A 23138-nucleotide genomic window follows, 5' to 3' on the forward strand; every position below is an offset into this window, starting at 1 on the left:
GACCTGCTTGGTAAATACTGCTTCTGAGAATTTCTAGAGTTAACCTTCTTGATTCAGTTAACATTACAATATCCTTAAAATCCTTTGCCTCCCGAGTTTATTCGATAAGAACTGCTTCTGCCAAATTCCCTTTGATGAATGAGTGAGCTTGGTAAGAACTAAATTTCTTTTATTACCTTGAGAGCTTGGTAAGAATTGCATCTTCCAAATTACCTTTGATGACCGAGTGAACTCGGTAAGAACTGCTTCTTTCATATTACCTTTGATGACCGAGTGAGCTCGATAAGAACTGCTTCTTCCATATTACCTTTGATGACCGAGTGAACTCGATAAGAACTGCATCTTTGCTTGGATGACCTTTTGAGCTCGGTAGACTCTGTCTTTTACCTTGCTGACTTTTTGAGCTTGGTAGACACTTTTCTTTCCTTGCTAACCTTCTAATCTTGGTAGACACTGTCCTTTGCCTAGCTGACCTTATGAGCTCGGTAGACACTATCTGATGATTGATATGACATTTGTGTGACATCAAAGCCAACACACAATTTGAACAATTGTATCCAACAATCTCCCTCTTTGGCATTGATGGAAACACAACATGTCATAGCAGGATGAAATTTAAAAACAAGTCTTTTAATGATAGAATACATGATAGAATACAAAACTCCCTCTTTCATAAATAATCTCTCCCTCTTACACAAGCTCTTATTATTTTGCAAATTTTAGAAAGATATGATAGTATATTCTTCCTCTTTGACAACACATGCCAAAGATAACTCAAAACAACTAAATAATGTTGTACCTGATGTACTGATTCATATGCAATGTCTTCATTGGTTTGCTGTATCAACTAATAGATCTTCAATTCTATTTCTGTTGATGCATCAATAAAACTGTATTTTAGTGAGCTTTAGATAGGGGAATGACCCCTAACTTACCTCTTAGATACAAGAATGCATCCTTAGGTAAAGGTTTTGTGAATATATCAGCAATTTTTTCCTTTGTATGCACATATTCCAATCTTATTTCCTTTTCTTGCACCGGTTCTCTAACAAAGTGATATTTTATGGCAATATGCTTGGTTTTTGAATGCATCGTTGGATTCTTGGAGATTTTAATTGTACTTGTGTTGTCACAAAACATAACAACAGGTTCTTTGATTTCTTGCTTCATACCTTCCAATAATTGTTTAAACCATACAATGTTTGAGCAATTTACTGTTGTTGCAACATATTCAGCCTCTATTGTGGATTGAGATGTACAATTCTGCTTTTTACTTGTCCAAGAAACCAACCTTTTTCCAAGAAAGAAAGCTCCTCCACTTGTGCTCTTTTTGTCATCAATATTTCCTGCCCAATCTGCACCAGTAAACACATTTAAATCCAATTTTTCTCCAAGTTTATACCATAATCCATAATCTTTAGTTCCTTTTAAGTATCTCATGATCCTTTTGATTGCTATCATGTGATTTTCTTTTGGTTTGGCTGAGAATCTTGCTAAAATATTTATTGCAAGGGCAATGTCTGGTCTTGTGTGCGCTACATATTGCATCTTTCCAATCATAGATCTATACAATGTCTAATCTACTTCCTTAGATTCATCATCTTTGGTAGGTTTCAATCCAGTACACATAAGAGTCCCAACTGGTTTGCAGTGTTCCATACCAAACTTTTTTAGTATCTCCTTAATGTATTTAGATTGAGTGATGTAGATGCCATTCTTACTTTGTTGAATTTGAAGACCAACAAAGAATTTGATCTCACCAAACATTGACATTTCAAATTCCTTGTTCATTTGTTCTAAAAATTCTTTGCAAAGATCATCATTTCCTATGAACAAAGTATCATCTACAAATATTTCTGCCAAAACAATCTTATTATCTGGTCCTTCTTTTATGTACAAACTACTGTTATCATTAGTCCTTTGAAACCAATCTGAATAAGATAGTTATGTAATCTTTCATACCATGCTCTAGGGGCTTGTTTTAGACCATATAATGCTTTATGCAGTTTGCAGAACATGTTTTTCTTGTTTGGATCAATAGAACCTTCAAGTTGTTCAATATAAACCTCTTCATCCAATATGCCATTGAGAAATGCTGACTTGACATCCATCTGATAGACTTTGTATCCTTTGAATGCAGCATATGCAAGTAAGGTTCTGACACCTTCCAATATTGCAATGGGAGAAAAAGTTTCTCCATAGTCTACACCTTTTTCTTGAGAGTATCCTTTGCATACTAGTCTAGCTTTGTTCCTTGATACCTTGCCATCTTCATTTAGTTTATTTTTTAATACCAACTTTGTTCCAATCACATTCTTGTCTTTGGGTCTAGGTACAAGAGTCCATGTTTTGTTTTTCTCTATTTGTTTTATCTCTTCATTCATAGCTTCAATCCAACTTTCATTGTCTAGTGCATCTTTGATATTTCTAGGTTCAAAATCAAGAAGTAAACAAGTGCCTTTCAACTTACTTCTTGTCATTGTTCCTTCTGATTTGTCTCCAATGATTTGATATGGTGCATGATGCTTTCTAACATACTTGGCTAACAGGGGCTCCTTTCCTTTTGAGTGACTTCCATTGTTATCATTCTGCATCTCAACTTCCTTTCCTGGATTTTGTTGCTCAGGCTTGGTAGATGTTGATTCGGTAGTCTCTATTTGCAACTCGAGTTCTTGCAACTCAGGTTCTTGCAACTTGGGAGGCATTAGCTCAACTTAAACTTCCTGTGACTCGGTAACTAAAGACTCTGGAGTTGAGGATTCTTGATTAACTAGTATACTTGGTACTATATCCGGTTCAATGTAAACAAATCTCTTGTAGTCTTTCGTTACCCTTTTGCTTTCTTCTTCAGATTTTTCTACGAACTCATCAACTTTCACATGTGCACTTTCTATGATTTTGTGAGTAGACAGATTCAAACATCTATATGCTTTACTTTTGCAAGAATATCCCAAAAATATTCCTTCATCACCCTTTACATCAAATTTACCTTTTCTAGATTCTTTCAAAATGTAACATTTTCTTCCAAATACTTTTAGATAACTTACATTGGGTTTGTAGCCATACCACAACTCATAGGATGTTTTAAATGAGTCCTTTTTTAGCTGTACTCAGTTTAAGGTATGAACTGCAGTGCTGATAGCTTCCTTCTAGTATCTGATAGCAATTCTCCTTTCAATCATTAGGGTTCTTGCATAGTCCATGATAGATCTGTTCCTTCTTTCAACTATACCATTTTGTTCAGGTGTTCCTGGTGCTGAAACCTATCTTTTGATTCCTCTTTCAATGCAAAAGTTATTGAATTCATGTGAAATAAATTCACCACCTCTGTCAGATCTTAAAAATTTTAGTCTTTTGCCTATTTCCTTTTCAACTCTGGCCAAATACCATTTGAATTTTTTGAATGCTTTTGATTTCTATCTTAAGTACATGACAGACATCATTTTTGAATAATCATCAACAAAAAGAATGAAAAATTTCTCACCAATATAACTTTCAATGCCAATGGGTCCACATAAATTAGCATGCAAAATTTCTAGAACTTCTTCAGATTGATAGTTCTTGCTCTTGAAACTTGTTTTTCCCATTTTTTCAATTTGATAGTTTTTGCATAGACCAACCTCAAGTTTCTTGATGTTAGGAATGCCTCTTACCTTCTTGAATTTACTTATCTTTACCAAGTTGTCAAAGTTTACATGACACAACCATCTATGCCATAACCAAGTTTCTTCAATTTGAGTAATAAAACATGAACATTCACCAAGTTCAAGATAAAATAAGTACCTTTTGTTTGAGTGCCTGATCCAATCAGCTTTCCTTTGCCATCCAACAATCTTGCTTTTCCATGCATAAATTCTACTTTGAATCCATTATTGAGTAGCTGTGCCACACTTAACAAATTATGCTTTAGTCCTTCTACCCAATATGTGTTATCACATACAAGTTCCTTGGTTAGTGAGATTCTTCCTTTTCCTTTTATACAACAAGGTTCATTGTTACCAAATCTTACACTGCCACCATCATAATCTTCAAAGTGTTCAAACTTAGTTTTGTCACTAGTCATGTGATGAGAACAACCACTATCTATGATCCATGTATCATTTTTTCTCATATGAGAAATAAATGCCATTTTCTCATCATTATCAGACTCATCTTTCATAGTAATGTAGACAATTTCATCTTCTTCTTCAACATTAGAATCATTAAAATTTTTAGCTATAAAACATGTTTTCTTACCTTTATCCTTGAATTATTTGAAGTCTTTCTTGCCATTATACTTGTGACCTTTCTTCTCATCTTTGTTTTACTTATTTGGGCACCTAGCAGCAATATGTCCAATTTTTTCACAAGAAAAATGGATTAGAGGAACCTTACCTTTGTATTTTCCTTTGCCTCTTGAATATTTCCTAGCTAGTAGAGCTTCAACCACTTCAAGATCACTATCTGAACTCTGTTTTGATTCTTCATCACTATCTAATTGAGGATTCTTTAGCTTTTTTCCCTTTTCTTTGAGTGAAAGCTTGGCTTCAAATGCTGATTCAATGTTTTTGGCAGCTGGAACATAATTGTCATAGTTGTCTAGCTCAAATGCAGTCAATCTTCCAACTATGACTTCTAGATTTATCTTATGATTTGCTTCACATCTTCTTTCTTGAATTGCAGAGACTCTAATTGCATAAATGGGAAGTAGAGTTCTAAGAACTTTACTTATAATTGTCTCCTTCTTGATATCTCCTCCAGATGCTTTGATTGCACTAACACATGCTTTAACTCTTTCAACATATTTGGCAATGTTTTCATCCTCTCTCATCCACATTTGATCAAATTATCCTCTCAGACTTTTTGCTTTGGCTCTTCTTACATTATCATCTCCCCCATAAATTTCTTTTAACTTGTTCCACATTTCAAAGGCAAATTTGCAGTCCTTGATGTCATCAAATTCTTCATAACTCAGAGCAGATGCTATATCTATCATCATATTGTTGTGGGTCTTCTTTTCAGCAATATCATTGATAGATAATGTACCAGTAGGTTCTACATATTTTTCATCAAGGTACTATAGTCCTGTATCTCCAATAGAAGCTAGATGAAGTCTCATCAATCCTTGCCATGCTGAGAAGTTGTCTCTATTAAGTCTTGGAATTTCCCTCTTGTAAGACATCCTGACCTTTGACTTAGATCCTTGAAATATTTTCCTACAAGCACCAATATCTTTGATACCAATTGTTGGAATTATAGAAGGACTAACTGGGGGAGGGGGGTGAATCAGTTATCCCAAAAATAATTCATAAATCCCTTAGATGTCTAAAATGCTTATTTACTATTGATACTTGATAAATAATGCAGGAATACTGTAACTGGATAGGTTAACTAGTTATTGATCATTCAGAATTCGTAGTTATTAATATGTATGCATGAGTTAAATAAAATGAACACAAGAGACACCATATTTAACGTGGAAACCCAATATGAAAAAAACCACCAAGTAACTAGCTACCAATTTTTCACTCTTTTGAAGTGAGCCCTATTAGGAGCCAACCCTGTTAAAGGTTACAATACACACTATTAGGTGTGACCCTGTTAAAGGATTTAATCACCCTATTAGGAGTGGCCTTGCTAGAAGTCTTTAGAACAATTCAACTGAACTGCCACTTTGTTAGAGGATTTACAAAATGACTGTTAAACCAACTCTGTTAAGAGATTTGAAATCACTACTACAATGGTTAGAAAGAAACAATGAATTGACCTGAACAAGATGTAACTAAATTTGCCGGCTACATGTCTCTGTTCAGCATCATTAGATCCTCCTTGATCAAATATGGCTCTGCTACTCCTTAATGATCTATGATCATCCTTCAAATTTTCTTTCACAATAATTAGTCTTCATATCACATTAACTTTTCATACTTCCTCTTCCTTATTCTTTAAATTCGCAACTTGACCTCTTACTTATACCATTCAGATGGTCAAGTCGGCCCATTTACATGTTACATTTACCAACAAACTACTTCTTCCATATTACCTTTGATGATCGAGTGAGCTCGGTAAGAACTGCTTCTTCCATATTACCTTTGATGATCGAGTTAACTCGGTAAGAACTACATATTTGCTTGGCTGACCTTTTGAGCTTGGTAGACTCTATCTTTTGCCTTGCTGACTTTCTAAGCTTGGTAGACACTATTCTTTGCCTTGCTAACCTTCTGAGCTCAATAGACACTATCCTTTGCCTAGTTGACCTTCTGAGCTCGGTAGACACAATTTATGACTGATATGACATCTGTGTGAAATCAAAGACAACACACAATTTGAACAATTGTATCCAATAGTTTTAAGTGGTTTTATCTTTTTAATAGAAATGGGTGGACTAGGTAAAGAGTTGCATTACTTCCCCTTTATTTTTTGTTTTGATAAATGACAATCTATAAGTTTTTTAAAAATTGGTTAAAGACATTTTTCAAGGGGTTCATCTTTCCCATTTTATTATTATTATCATGGATGAGGTTTTGGGTTGGTTAATTTCCTAGAAGAGAGATGATGGGATTTGAAAATGTGTTAAGGTAGAAGAAAGGACTGATTCTATATCTCATCTTCAATTTGTAGATGACATCTTTTTAGAAGGTAAGCTTCATAAATGGAAGCAAGAGTTATGCGAGAGACTTTGGATATGTATAGATGATGCTTAGGGAAAATGATTAACTAGCACAAGTTTGATATTTTTTCATCACCCCTTTGAGAAAAAAAGAGAGATTTGTAGAATTCTTAATATTAGAGGAGGCTTATTAGTATGTAAGTATTTGGGGAATCCCTTATTTCAAGGAAGGAATAAAGATTATTTATGCAAAGGGTTAGTGAAAAAGTGTTTGAATAAAATAGAGGGATGGAAGGAGAGATGGTTGACCTATGTGTGGTATATTCTTGTGTTGAAATCAATGATATCTATCATCCTAATGTTTTTAATAACGTGCTTGAAGATTTCTATAACACCTTTCCAAGTCTATTGAGCAAAAAATGAGGATCTATTTTTGGAATGGAGTGAGTGAGGATGATAAGTTACCTTTAGTAGCTTGGGATAAAATTTGAAAATTAAGAGATAATGGAGAGAGAGTTTGAGGGATTCAAATTTGATGAATGAAGCTTTGGGTGCTAAATTGATATGGATCTTGTATAATTGTCCAAATTAATTGTGGGTAAATTTTTAAGAGAAAAATACTTAGATTTAGAGTTTAATGAGAGGACTTTTACTATTAGGAGTTCCCCAAGTGGGTTTTCTATTTGGAACTTTATGAATTCTTGCAAGTATTTTATCACTATTTATATCTATCAAAAGATTGGTAATAGAATTAACGCTAAGTATTGGGATGATTTATGGAATCCATATCCTATGGTGATGGGTAATCAACCTTTACAAGAACTAAATGATGTGTTGTGTGAAAGTTGGGATGAGAGTTATGGAATACATGGAAAATGTAGAGGGCCTTTTAGGTAGAATGTGGCAATTGAAGAGCTATAACGTGGATAGACTTACAGAGCAACAAAGAGAGTTACTTAGTAGTATTTTTAAGAATAGAGAGGTTTGTGTGGTAGATAAGGAGGATAGATATTTTTTGGCATGCATCCTCTTCAAGAGATTTTCTTTTAAGTTGAAATATAAATTTCAAATAGGGAGTTGAAGAAAAAGGTTGAAGTCCCATATTAGTGTTGAAACAAGGATGCCTTCCAAAGGCTAGATCTTTTATATTGTTAGCCATTTGAGGTATAATATTGACTAGTGAGAGAATGAAAAGATTCAATTTCTATGGATAGAAAAAAAGTATGATGTGTAAAGAACATGAAGAAATAATTGATCACGTTTTCCTAAATTCTAGGGTGGCTATGGAGTTCTGAAATGGAGTTAGGAGAAAATTGGGATGGTAGGGTCTATGGAAATACACTTTTAAGAAATTCTTTATTAGCTGACCCAAAACTAATGTTAGATCAATTTTATCATGTGTGTGGGTGGCCTTCCCCATCTTTGGTGCTTTGGGAAATTTGGAAGGAGAAAAATAGATGAACCTTCTTAGAGATACACGAGTCTTTAGAAAGGCTACAATGGAAAATAGATCATTTGATTGATGAGGTTCTTTGTATTATTGCTTTCAGATTTCACTCTCTAGGATCTCTTTTACAAAAGAGGATAGTTGGATTTAAAAGTAATGGCTAGGTGTTAAATTAGGAGTTCAACTTGTTTTCAACAAAGGTAAAGACAAACAAATTGTGTGGAGGAGGTGATATGCGCCGCTCCTAAGAAGGAATAGGTAACAATAATTTTTTATGGAACACCACAAGGTAATCCTAGTCTATTGGGAGACGGAGTCAAAATGCATGACCATGATGTTGAAACTATTGATTTTGGTGCTAGAATATTGGTAAATAGGACACACCATATTTTAGGGGAAAAGACAACATTGATAAAAGTAGAGTGTGCTTGAAAGTTGGGAGTTAGAAAATTACATTTGTAGGGAGTTTCTCTGATTATGGTTGATGCTATTAAGCAACATAATATTTATGCCTGGAATTTGAAGAATAACATTCTCAAAGTAAAGGATTTTTTGAATGATTTTTTAGACTCTAAGGTTAGTCATATTAGGCGGGAAGGAAATAGAGAGGTTGATGTTTTATCTAAATGAGCTACTAGTTTTATAGAGATTGGTGATTTTAAGTTTGAAGTTTGTTATTGTTGGGATGTGACAAATTCAGTTTTAAATGAGATTTAGTTTTTTAAAATGGTTTCTTATGAGTTGAGTATAATATGATTTTTTAGCTATCATATTTTATATTGGAAATATTTATTTAATAATGGGTAGTTGGACAATGTTGATGAAGGCCATTAATGTTTTCTTATGTCAGTAACAAACATGTGTAAAGAATGATAGTTTGTAGATAGGTTGGATTTTTTAGATAATGGAAAGATGTTTTTTAATCTCAAAAGGTGTTTTTTGGGTGTAATTTAGAAAGGGGCATGCAAATTAATTTGGTGGTTAAAATAGGGGATCCATCACAACTACTTTTTCCTTTGAAACAAAGTGTCAAAAGAAGATCCTTTTTGGTTTATTTAGTGACCATCTCCAAAAGCTACTATTAAAATGCCCTTCTCTAAAAGTGGTGCGAGCTATACAAAAGACTCTAGGTAGCCTTTTTCAGGATGCAACTCATCATTGGAAGATAAATGTAAACATTGCTACCCATATTATAGTGTGTGATTTGGAATTGAATGAGGAAATACCAATGGTGAGATGGGTGATGACCTTCCTTTTCTTGAGTAATTTAATTATGGGTATAGAATAAAAAATAGAATGAGAATTTATGGGCTACAATTTCAACTATAATGAATGATTTTGGAATGAGCATGAAGGAAATTAAATTAGATGCTACCCATTTCTATAGTGGCCTAAATGAGTAAACTAGGGAGACTGCAATGAATAGATTGTTGTGGAGTGGAAGAAAATGAAGGAGGAGATAAGGGATTTTAAGGATTCAAAGGCTAGGAAGGTTGTGGGTTCTCAGTTGAACACCTATGAATGAGGAGGTCAGTGAACCTTAGATTACAGAGGATGGTGGTGAAGGAGCACTACTTGAATTTAGTTTTTATGGAAAAGAGTAATTTTTGTAGGTTCTAGTCTCTAATTTTTTTTGAAGATGAAGGTTTAATGGTGGGTTGCAATGGATTTCTATTTACATATGACATTTGGAATAAGACAAGGATGCAAGTTGGAGGGACCCCAAGTTTAGCCGAAGTGATGACACAAGATGTACTCTTTTGATATTTTGGTTATGATGAATGCTATTGTTAGAATATGTGTTTCCTAGACAATGTAATGCTTAGAGAAAGGATTTTGCAGGAAATATGTGAGGAGTTTCAAGTTATTATGATATAAAAGTGTATAGGTGTGTGGGTTAAGCCATCGAAAAGGGCCCTTTTAATTTTTTAATGTACTTCCTTATATATATATATCATTATCAAACAAAAAAGTAAATATTAATAATAGACTTATTCAGTAGTAATAAAAATTTAAAAATACCCAACTTGTAATCATTAATATACATAAAACTAAATGTCCAACATGTATTTATAAATAGACATAAAACTAAATACCTAGAAAAAATATTTAGTGGCATGCTAAATTATATCTTCTTGTAATAGTTATAGGGTTTTTGAGGAAAAAATAAAGAGCTGTGTCTATAGTAAGATTGAACAAAATAAATGATTCCTTAGTACCGTGAGTTATATCTTGAGACTTCATCTACCATGTGTGTATATTTAAGAGATTCTCAGTGTGGTAATGACACTCCTAATTTTTCTCCAATGATGGGAGGAATTACTTTGAATTCAAGAAAATTATTAGTTAAAATGAAAAATATTCTAGCAACTTGAACAGTGGAAGTAGACACATGTATAAGAGAAAGGAGTTCTATTATTATTCACGTAGACCAACCATCCAACCTAGAAATTAATAGAAATATAGGCTTATTCATACAACTCACTAGGATTCAGGTATGCAAATGAAGAAAAATAAAAGGGATAAACCCTACTCGTGCCAATATGACCTCCAATACCCATTGGTCTCAAGGTCATTGGGGAACAAAATGCCCATCTCAACCCCAAATTGACACTTCGAACAACAAAATAAAAAAGTACAAATGGATATCTTACTTCAAAATTTAAAAAATTACCTATTGAAGAGGCAAATAAGGAGATGAAATCAAATGATAGAGACATGGATGCCCCTGTTCGGTCTCAAGAAACAAACAAAGGATGTAATATTTTGGTATACCTTCTTCTGATGAATTTCTTGATGTTATTGACGATTGTAGATAAATACTTGTTATTCTCTTTTTCCTCCAAGGAGTTTCTCTAGAAAAATAATTCTACTGATTGGAAAAAGAAAATTGGAAAAATTGGGGTTGGTCAATATAATCCATGAGAAGTATAGGAAATGGTATAATCTTTATTATGGCTCTTGGACAATATGTGGTCAAATTTGTTATTTATAATTGTGGGACCTTGAATTCCACCCCAAGGGTGCATCCAAGCCTTGCTACCCAATGTAGGTATATTTCTCTTTCCTAAATCTAGCTTTCAAATCATTACACAAATATATAGCAATGCAATTAGAAAGAGTTCTATGGTGAAAGAATAATGCAAATAAATAATTGATTCTTCATGTTCATCCTCAAGTGTGCATTGAAGTTGATTTGAATCAAACCCTTAAATTTTTTTGGCTTCTCTCAACCCATATCCTTCCTCCAAAAACGTAACTCCTTTTTTATAATTATATTAAAGGAAACTTAATTAGAGAATACCTTATTCGCAAACCCAAATCTAAACCCACCCCATCTCAAGATTCCACTTCATTAATTGCACCATTATCTTATTCCCTGAACAATCCTCTCTTGATGTTGCCCCCCTTCCTCATCCTCCATTCAACCTTCACCTTCCCCCTTCCCCTCTCATTATAGATCCTCCCTTACTCCTCCATATAATCATCCCTCTCCCATAGATTATTCACACAATTCCCCTCCCCCTCACTTGATTATGCTTTAGTTTATTCCACTTCTTTCAATTATGTCATCCTTGAAGATGGTTGGAGGATGATAAAAAATTAAAGTATAAAACTCTAATATGAAATATTTAAGGAACCAAATTACTATTAGTAGAGCTTGACTCCATCTCTAGATCCATTTAGGAAAAATAAAATTCCTCTATAAATAATTCCACTTCAACATCAAGATTCCTTGTGAGAATAATTCCATTTCAACATCAAGATTCATAGAACATTAGGGTTCATCTATTCCCTTGATAAAAAGTTCATGTTAAGAAATCTTTGCAAATCCACAAACCAAATGTGATTTTCCTTTAGGAAGTCAAAATTCTTAAAACTCATCTCCAATTCTCCTGCTAGTCTTTATAGAAAGATAAAAAGTTTAAAAATACTCTTTATAGTGAGGGAAGTGAGGGTGTTGCACTTTGAATTTTACTTTGGTTAGCTAAATTTATTCTCTTTAATATATGACCTTGATAACAATTATACATGGTGTCTATTCCTCTTTTAAGGGACATATGCTGAATTTTGTTCCATCTATGCCCCTAATGATTATCCATCTTTAATCTAACTATGAATTTGGATTTTCAATTATGTCCCAATGGCCCAATATATTTGGGAGGCTATTTTAATATGGTAGAAGACCATGGAGATATAAGTTGGTTCATCTGTCTTAAACTCTCTAAAATAGAGTTTGATACTTGGATGTTCAATATAAATACTTTGGGAGTTTTTGATCCCATTTCTGTGGAAGGGATTCCCACTTGTATCATTGGTTTCCTTAATCTAACTCAAGAGATGGATAATTAAGAAAATTTATCCATCTGGATAAATTTTACATATTCAATTCTCTTTCCATTATCCCCTTTTCACAAAATATTATTATTTAAGTGGATGAAACCACTTCTCTCTTAGACCATCTTCTAATATTCTCCTTGCCATTGCCATTCCTCTTATCTTCCCTATAAAATTAACATTTCTTTCCATAAGAAATCTGATTGGCTTGCTTCTTTAATCTCCATCTATAATGGTTCTTCAAAACCTCCTCAAAATGAAAGTTGGATTCAATTATGGAATGATATTATTTGTAACTGCACTTCTTATCTAAGATCATATGGGAAAAAATGGTGTGGAATAGAAAAAATTTTAAGCCGTCAATTAAAAAAGAGATAAATAATTTTAACTTTAACACCAACTAATATATCACTACACTATGCTATTTCTAATGTAGAATAAAAGATAAAGATATTTGAATTTTATCAAGGTCACGATACTCAAATAAGGGCTAGATTACATTTGATGAAAGAAGGGGACAAATGAAGTAAATTATTTTTTAACTATCTTAAGATTAAAAAAATCTAAAGAGCACATTTTGTCTATCCATGATGAAGAGGGGAACAAACATGACAATCTTGATGATATCAAATATACCATCTTTGTTAGTGCAATTAACTTAGAAAACTTTTTTTATCCCTACTTTCAAGGATAGTTATTTTTCTATTGATTTTATCCATGATTTTTTGGATAAAGTTGGTGTTGCTCAATTTTTAAGCTAACTATTTTTTTTTTTCTTTATTTCTAGTTTTATTCCATCTTCCTCCACTTTTTGCTTTAAGGAAGTCTATTTATTATAATAATATTTATATGTAAATATATAGGAAAGTGTTTATTGTCCTTATTCTTATTCTAATTTATTTTTTTAATATATGCATTTGCAAGTTCTTTTTTCTAACTAGATGGAATGTTTAGAGGTTAGCTAAAATTGTACATGCTAATATACCACACAATATTATATGGTATCAAAGATTTGTTAGAAATGTATAGAATAACTAAGAGGGGGGAGGGGTGGGGGGGTGAATCAATTGCTCAAGGTCTATATGTACCACTTGAACATTTACACATTAAACACATCACTGTTATGCTTATCCTGCATATCTTGTTGTTGCTCGGTCACTACTATAAAACTGTCATAAACTTAACTTGCATTGCATAATGAAAATATCACCACATGTAAAAAATTCATAAAATATTCATCTAAGTTTGAGACTAAAATTTTACATGGAAACTCAATTTGAGAAAAACCACCAACAACATGTCACTCTTTTTCACTCTTTCAAAGTGAGCTCTATTAGGAGCCAACCCTATTAAAGGTTACAATACAAATTGTTAAATATGATAAAGTTAGAAAATTTAATCACCCTATTAGGAGTGCCCTTATAAGAGGAATTTGATCATTCCATTTAGAATGTCACTTAGTTAAGGGAGTTACATGGACAATTAAGTCTTCAAATGACTATTAGGTCAACCTCTATTAAAAGGATTTCAATACAAATGATTTACAATGATAAGAAATAAAATAGTAAGTTTTAATTTGTGTGATTACAACTCACTTTTTTTGGTTTAGATTTTTGTTTGGTCCTTATGCTAGTTCATTGATAAGCCTTTCATTGTCATCTCTCATCTTGATATGCTTGGACACCCTTCAAGAAATTAGTCCACTCTTCTCATCAACACTTAAGCCTTCTACTAAAATTCACTTATCAACAACAAAATCACATCTACAAGCTTTCTCTTTTAGCTTTACATCCACTCACTTGTGTGGTTATGGTCAACCTTTCTTTGTATGACTTCCTTCACATACAAAATCACACTTCTTGATCCTTTGTGCCTTTGTGTGTGTGAACTCACTTTGTTTGGTTCTATACCTTCTTAAATAGGCAATCTATGCTTTACCATTTTCTACATCCACTGCAGATCTTAGGGTTTATGATCAGATTCAAATGTATCTATACATCTTCTTGATCATTCTCTAGAATCCTTTGGTTAGGTGTTTACCTAATCATCTCCTTGAATTTAATGATCCAACTCATCAATCTTATCTTCAATACATTATACATCTCCCAAGAAATCAACTGAGTTAGCTTGATCTTATGATTACTTTGAATTTAATTTTTTACTATCAATCAACAATCACTAAATTCTAATACTCAATCAATACTAAAATATTGGTCACCGTTTAAGCTTTCTGACTCAATATCAACTAACTTTATCGATCAATGCTAATGCTTGGTCAACACTAGATTTTCTTGGCACTAATTGTGGCTCAATTAACACTAGCATTACTTGACACTTATTAGTATTTTTCTCTTTTTATCAGTTAGGCTTAGCTTCCTTGACATAAACAATTAGTTTTCTTTATCAAAGTCTATCTAATAAAATGTCCATTATAACTCATTTTCATAAATTCAACCTTGCCTCTAGGTGCTATGGTTATGAGTAGTTCTCAAATCCTCTTCATCAATCAAATAGACATGACATTTAGATTAGGTAGAAATATGTCTCATCCATAGATTTGGCATCACTGACAAAACAAAAATTGTCCCAATTGTAAGTTTCCAACAATCTCCCTCTTTGGCATTGATGGAAACATCTCAAATAGCTGAAATACTAACAATAACTTAGTCACCATACAATCCAAAAAATTTCACTTCCATGAGGGATTGCTATCATTAGTTTCATTATCATTAGTTTCATTTTGATTCTCATCTATTCAAACTTTCAAAATCCCTCTATCATTTTTCTCTTTCATGATTCTCTCTCTTTACAGTATCTCCCTCTTTCTTCTTTAATAATTTTCTCTATCAATGTCTCCCTCTTTTATAAAAATGTTAAAGACGTGTAGCTTCTTAGCTTCAAGGTATTCATACATCTAAATTATGTTTATTTTTCATGTTTGATTGATAATTGCCATCTGTCAATGACCAATCTTGATGTACTGAAGTATTCTACCTTAGACATGTCCCAAAGTAGAGCTATATTGGACCACTGTGTAGAATGTTCTATTTAAAACATGTGATGCAATGCACCTTGGCTTCTTAATTAGCCCTAGTTAGGGGAATAAACCCTAATTTACCTCTAAGATATTCATGAGCATCTTTGGGTAATGGTTTTGTGAATATGTTAGCAATTTGTTCTTTTGTATTCACATATTCTATCTTCACTTCTTTGTCTTGAACTAACTCACTCAAGTAGTGATACTTGATAGCAATGTGCTTTGTCTTAGTGTTTATCACTAGATTATTTTAAATGTTAATATCACTTGTGTTATCACAATAGATAGCTACTAGATCTGTAATCTCTTCTTGCATGCTTTTCAACAATTGCTTAATCCACATTATATTTGAACAATTCACTACAACTACCACATACTCGACTTTAGCTGTTGATTGGGAAATAAAATTCTATTTATTTCTTGTCCATGACACCAATTTCTTTCCTAGAAAAAATGTACCTCCACTAGTGCTTTTCCTTTCATGAATATTTCCTGCCCAATCTAAGTCAGTGAAAACCTTCAGTTCAAATCTATCACTTCTCTGGTAGTATAATCATAATCTTTTGTACCTTTTAGATATCTCATTATCCTTTTTATAGCCATCGTGTGATTCTCTTTAGGATTTTTTGAAAATATAGCAACTATCCCAACTACCAATGTAGAATCTGATCTACTGTGAACAACATATTGCAATTTTCCTATCATGGATCTATATAGCGTTTGGTTCACATTAGTAGAATCATCATTCTTAGATAGCTTATGTCCAATATAAATAGATGTGCTCACTAGCCTTGAATCTTCCATACCAAAAGTCTTCAATATTTCCTTGATGTATTTAGTTTGTGAAATAAAATACCAAACTTCATTTGACATACTTGTAATCCAACAAAGAAATTGATTTCACCAAAAATAGACATTTCAAATTCCTTTTTCATTTCAGTAGCAAATGATTTACATAATGCTTCTCTTCCTCCAAATATGATATCATCAACAAATATCTTAGTTAACAATACTTCATTGTTCTTACCATTCTTCAAATATAGATTGTTGTTATCATTTGTCCTCTCAAAACTAATTTTCACTAAATAGTTATGTAACCTTGCATACCATGCTCTTAGTGCTTGTTTCAATCCATAAAGGGATTGTTTTAGTTTACATACCATGCTCCTCTTGTCTAGATCTACAAATCCTTCAGGCTATTTAGTGTATACTTCTTCCTCTAGTATACCATTTAAAAATGCATATTTGACATCCATTTGATATACCTTGAAATTCTTGTAAGATGAGTATGCAAGAAGAGTTATGACTCCTTCAAGTTTAGCTCTAGGAGCAAAAGTTTCTCCATAGTCAACTCCTTCTTCTTGTGCATAATCCTTGCATACCAATCTCACTTTATTTCTTGTTACTTCACCATTTTCATTGAGCTTGTTCCTAAAAATGTACTTTGTCCTAATGAATTTTTTGTCTATAGGTCTTGGCACTAAGGTCCAAGTATTGTTTCTCAATCTGGTCAATTTCTTTGTTCATATTTTGTATCCAATCTTCATTGTCTAAAGAATCTTTTATTGTTTTAGGCTCAAAATCACATAATAAGCATGTGTCACCTTTGATTTTTCTCCTTGTCATCACACTTGATTAACATCTCCAATGATTTGATCAGGTTTATGGTGTCTTCTCATATATTTTGGTAGTATAGGTAGCTTTCTTCTTTGTTCTTCTTCAGGTTCATCTCGAAAAACAATCTTTGGCTCATTTCGTCTTTCTTGTTTAGGTTTAGGTTCAGGTTCTAAATGCTTGATATTCACTGTCTGATGGTTGAAATTTCCTATCTGTGACTCGACATCTTTAGTTTGTTGCTCGATACCCACTCTCTGCTATTTGAAAATTTGCATTTTCATTCTATCATTTCATGTCTGATGGGAACTTGTAGCTTGACTCATCTATTCATTTTGAGTGCCGGGAGCATCATCATCCACATAGTTGAATGTACTATAATCTTTATGTTCTTCATTACATGAAGCATCACCTTTTTCTACAAACTCACCAAATCTCACATTTGCACTTTCCCCAAATTTGTTAGTGTTAGAATTTAAACAATTAAAAGCTTTTCTTTTTGTGGAATAACCTAGGAATATAACTCCATCACTCTTTGCATCAAGTTTTTCATTCCTATTATCTTCCAGTATATATCATCTACTTCAAAATATTTTAAAATATTTAAGATTAGGTGCATAACCGTACCATATTTCAAAAGGTGTAGCATCTATACCTTTCTTAACTTGAACTCTATTCAAGGTATAAACAACAATACTAATAACTTCTCTCCAATATTTCTGTGATATGCCTTTCTCCATCATTAGTGTTCTTGCACAATCCATTATTGATATGTTCCTTCTTTCACCTATCCCATTCTGAGGAGGGGTCCTTGATGTTGACATCCGTCTCTTAATTCCTCTGTCATTGTAGAATGTGTTGGACTCATTTGAAATGAATTCACCACCTCTGTTAAATCTCAAACACTTTAGACTCTTCCCTATTTCTTTTTCAACTTTGGCTAAATACCACTTGAATAATTGAAAAGCATCAAATTTAACTTAAAGAAACATCATAATCATCATTCTAGAGTAGTCATCCACAAATAGAATAAAATATTAACCTCCATAGTAACTTTTAACACCAATGGGTTCACATAGGTTAGTATGACACAATTCCAAAATACCATTAGCAGTATATGCCTTACTCTTAAAACTAGACTCGATCATCCTTCCTAGTTGACACTATTTACACATAGCATTGTGAGGCTTCTTCAGTTTAGGAAATCCTCTCACTTTCTTCATCTTATGGATATTCACAAAATTATTAAAATTTACATGACATAATATTTTATTCCATAACCAAACATCTTCTTGTTGTGCAAACATACATGTCTCTTCTGATAGTTCTAGATAGAATAAGTTACCTTTTGTCTATTCACTAGTTCAAATTAGCTTACCATCACTATCATGTATCTTGGCCTTTCTATTATAATATTCAACTTTGCAACCTGACTTGTTCAGATGTGAAACACTCAATAAATTATAGTTAAGTCCTTCAACCCAGTAAACATTTTCACATGTTATCTTGTTAGTCAGTTGAATAGTGCCTTTGCCTTTTATAACACATGGGATATCATTACCAAATTTAACACATCCACCATTGTATGGACCAATATCTTCAAATTTTTCTTTTATAACTAGTCATATAATTGGAACATCCACTATAAATTATCCATCTATCACTTTTGTTCACATAAGAAATTAATGCACTTTTCTCATCTTCGTTAGACTCTTCCTTCATAGAAACATAAAAAACTTCATCATTATTAGTCTTAGATTCTCTATCAATATTTTTTTCAGCAATATAAAAAGATTTCTAACCTTTTTCATCCTTGTTTCTTCTGTAATCTTTTTCATCTCTTCTTCCTTTTTACTTGCTTTCCTTCTTTTCATCATTGTCTTCTCTATCAAGACATCTAGCAGCAACATGACCAACTTTTTTGCATGAAAAAAATAGATAGGTAATTTACCTTTGTATTTACCTCTTCCTCTTCCAAACCTTTTTGCAATGAGGGCTTCAAGTTCATCAATATCATCATCAGAACTATCACTTTCACTCTTCACATGTTTTTCTTTCTTCTTACCAAGAATTAGTTGTGAGTTGAAAGCAAATTCAATGGTAGTAGGTGTGTAGTTATCAAAATTAGACATCTCAAAAATAGTAAGTCTACCAAATACACCTTATAAGGTCAAATTGTTACTTAGTGTGCATCTAAGTGCCTAAATTGTAGAGACTCTAATTGCATAGATAGGGAGTAGAGTCCTCAATACCTTTCTTATCACCATTTCATCCTCAATTTTTCTATTTGCTCCTCAAATAGTATTAACAACCTCTTTAACTCTTGTGTAGTATTGTACTTCATTCTCATATCATCAAATTTACCTCTCAGGCTTTCTACTTTATCTCTGAGTACATTGTCATCACCTCCATATGTGGTCTTCAATCTGTCCCACATCTTCTTTGCAATAGAGAAATCTTTTAGGTCATCACACTCAACATAACTTAGGGATGAGGAAATCTCCAAAATTTCTTGGTTGTGATCTAACTTCTATCTCAATTCTTCAATAGTTAGAGGAGTAGTTTTTAACTCTACATATTCATTGCTTAGAAAATTGATAGCACCATCACTGATACTACATATGTGCATGGAAAGTTCTCCTTATTTAGCTTGGATACATCTCTCTTATTTGTCATGATGTTTATCTTTAAGTACCTTCAAACTTTTCTGTGTAAGTAGTGAGCTTTGATACCAATTGTTATAAATGTTTAGAATAACTGAGATGGGGGGGAGGGGGAGTGAATCATTTACTCAAGGTTTATATGTAGCACTTGAACATTTAAACATTAAACACATCACTATTCTACTTATCCTACATATCCTACTATTTCTTAGTCACTACTCTAAAAATGTCATAAACTTAACAAATTGCATAATGAAAACATCATCACATGTAAAACATTAATAAGACATTCATCACATTTTGACACTAGGATTTTACATGGAAACCCAATTTGGAAAAAACCATTAGCAACATGTCACTCTTTTTAACTCTTTTGAAGTGATCTCTATTAGGAGGCAACCCTGTTAAAGGTTACAATACACACTATTAAATGTGACCTAGCTAGAGGGTTTAATCATCTAGTTAGGAGTGGCCTTGTAAGAGAACTTTGATCATTCCTTTTAGAATGTCACCTAGTTAAAGGATTTACATAGACTATTAAGTCTTCAAATGACTGTTAGCTTAAGCTCTGTTAAAAGGATTTCAATACAAATTATTTACAATGATAGGAAATAAAACAATAGGTTTTGATCTATGTGATTACAACTCACTTTTTCTGGTTCAAATATCTATTCTGTCCTTATGCTATTTCATTGATAAGCCTATTATTGTCATATCTGATCTTGATCTGCTTGGATATCCTTCAAGCAATCAGTCCACTCTTCTCATCAACACTTAATCCTTCTACTCAAATTCACTTATCAACAACAACATCACATCTGCAAGCTTTCTCTTTTAGCTTCACATCCACTAACTTGTGTGGTTCTGATCAACCTTGCTTTGTATGACTTCCTTCACATGCAATCTCTCCAGACTCCCTTATTGATCCTCTATGTCTTTGTGTGTGTGTGTGCTCACTTTGTTCATCTTTGTACTTTATTAAATAGGTAATTTGTGCTTTAGTATTTTCTACATCCATTGTAGATCTTAGGGTTTACGATTAGATTCAACTTGATTCAATATATTTGTACATCTTACATTGAATAGATACAACAAAAAACATTGATCAAAACTCTATTGGTTCGTCATAGATAGACAAAGATTATGCTCTTTTTACATAGGTCTTTCCTTCATATTATTCTTAATGACACACTACTTCAACGGACCTTTCATGCCTTTCCTTTCAACATTTTGGAGGGTTTTTCTATTGTTTGTGTTGATGCTTGCTTGGTTTCACAATTGATCAATTTTGTAGATAATTGGCACTTTAATCTTCAACATGACATGGTCAATGCCATTGGATTCACTCAAACATATTTATGTGTCATTTACATCCTTAAATAATAGATGCTTTATATTTTTTTTCCCATCTATTAGTTACATTTGGGAAGCAGGGTGTTAGTGTAATAAAATTAGCAGATTTTTAAAATCCATACTTTCAAGAATAATATTTTTTGCAACTTGTTTTATCCTTGATTTTTTGGATAAAATTAGTGTTTTTTAATTTAATTAAGGAATATTTATATTTTTTCAATTTTATTCCATTTTCCTCCACTTTTTACTTTGAGGAAGTTTATATATTATAATTGTTAGCCCTAATTGATAATGTAATTGATAGTGGGAGATTGTTAGCTAATAGTGCTATAAATGTACAAAAAAGAGTGATAACAATTGTTATATTGTCATTGATGTCAAAGTCATAATTGGCTAGAAATTATGCTGACTTAGGTAAGTACCATATCATTAGATTGATGAAGAGGATTTGTAGAAATTATGATAAAGGTAGAAGTGATATGTAAAGTATTCAATGGGTATTTGAATGAGCTGGATAGTGATAATGTAATATTGGTTTGATTTTTATATAATCATTTATTGTTGGAATATATTGAACACAATCTTAACTAAGTGATAAGGTTAATGAAGAGAGATTTTATTCACCAAGTGATTGCAGTATTGCTCGAGTAATTAACAAAGAAAAGGAGAAACACACTATTTCCCAAGCGAGTTAGTATTAACCAAGGTCTATGTTGCCTGAGTAAATGTAATGTTTACTGAGTGATAGATGGATGAACAAGTTTGGAGAATTGGAATCTGAGGGCAACTTTTGACAAAAATTTAGAAATTTCAATATGATCTAAGGTACAAGTCAAAGTTTATTGCAAGATCAATGATTGATAAAATTCAAGAAGGATATGATGATGGATATTGAAGAAGGATAAGGATGTACAAAAAATTCTATACACATTATATTTTTTGTGTGTCTAGATTTATTGTATGAAGTTTTTGGATCTAGAAATTTTATATAAACCTAAGATCGATGATGCTGATTAAGTGTCAAAAGATGGAAGGATCTAGGAGCTTTAAGAAAATAATTTAAGGAGGAGAACAAGATAGTTTTAGGTTGTTGGTTTTTTAATTAAAAGATGATCACATAGTTGAAGTGTTAAAGTTGTTGTGAGTGTAAACTATTGAAGAAGGTAAAAGTAAAGAGTTGAGCTAGTGAACTGAGCAGTGAAAGGAGAAAGAGAATAAGTTAATCAACCAAGTCAAAGTACAGAGTGAAAGAATATCCCAAAGAGAGATCAGAAAAATAAAGAACAAAAAAAGAGATGTGAACAAGAAAAGGTAGTTGCTATTCTAATAAGATGATTTTATACTATTACTATTTAACCATTGTAGCAAAAAATCTCAAAAGTACTGAGTGGACCTAACAAGTCTATGAAATCCTATATGGTGACACCGATTGGTAATGTCTGTAAGTCCTTTGAATTAGGTCACTCTTTTTGGTTAGGAATAGGGAGTGATAAGGTCTAGATGATCTTTTATTGAAATCCTCTAACAAGGTGTAACACCTTGCCAAGGAACCGAAAAGAAATTAACCTAAAGTTTTCACTAAGTTTGCCAAACTTTTTTTTTTGAAAGATAATAACTTAATAACAATAGATATAATATAACAGATGCAATAACATACACATAAACACATACCATAAAACACATTATAGTTCTTAACAATCCCATGATGTTGAATCACATTTAAGTTTAATTAATACTAAAATCAATATATAACACATCCACATTAAAGAATAATTACAAGTAAAAATCCATTTAAATAATATACGATCTTGAATGTCACTTGACATTAGTCAAAATGCACAATCATCCACTGTAAAGGTCACAAGGTATGAAAGGCTAAAAGAATATACATTATAAAATAGATTACATCATCTCTTAAGATCCATGAAATAAAATATAGTACAATAGGTATAACCATCCATCACAATACACAAGAACATAATGAAAGGAAATACAGATAGGGAACTCCAGCCATGGCATTGAACTGTCGGATCTTAATGGTAAAAGTAAAAAACACTACCACCCAACCTTGTCAAACCTAAATGGTCCCCTCTCACT

The sequence above is a fragment of the Cupressus sempervirens genome, chromosome 3 (genome assembly GCF_028749045.1).
Source record: "Cupressus sempervirens isolate cs-2001-9-10 chromosome 3, ASM2874904v1, whole genome shotgun sequence".
NCBI lineage: Eukaryota > Viridiplantae > Streptophyta > Pinopsida > Cupressales > Cupressaceae > Cupressus > Cupressus sempervirens.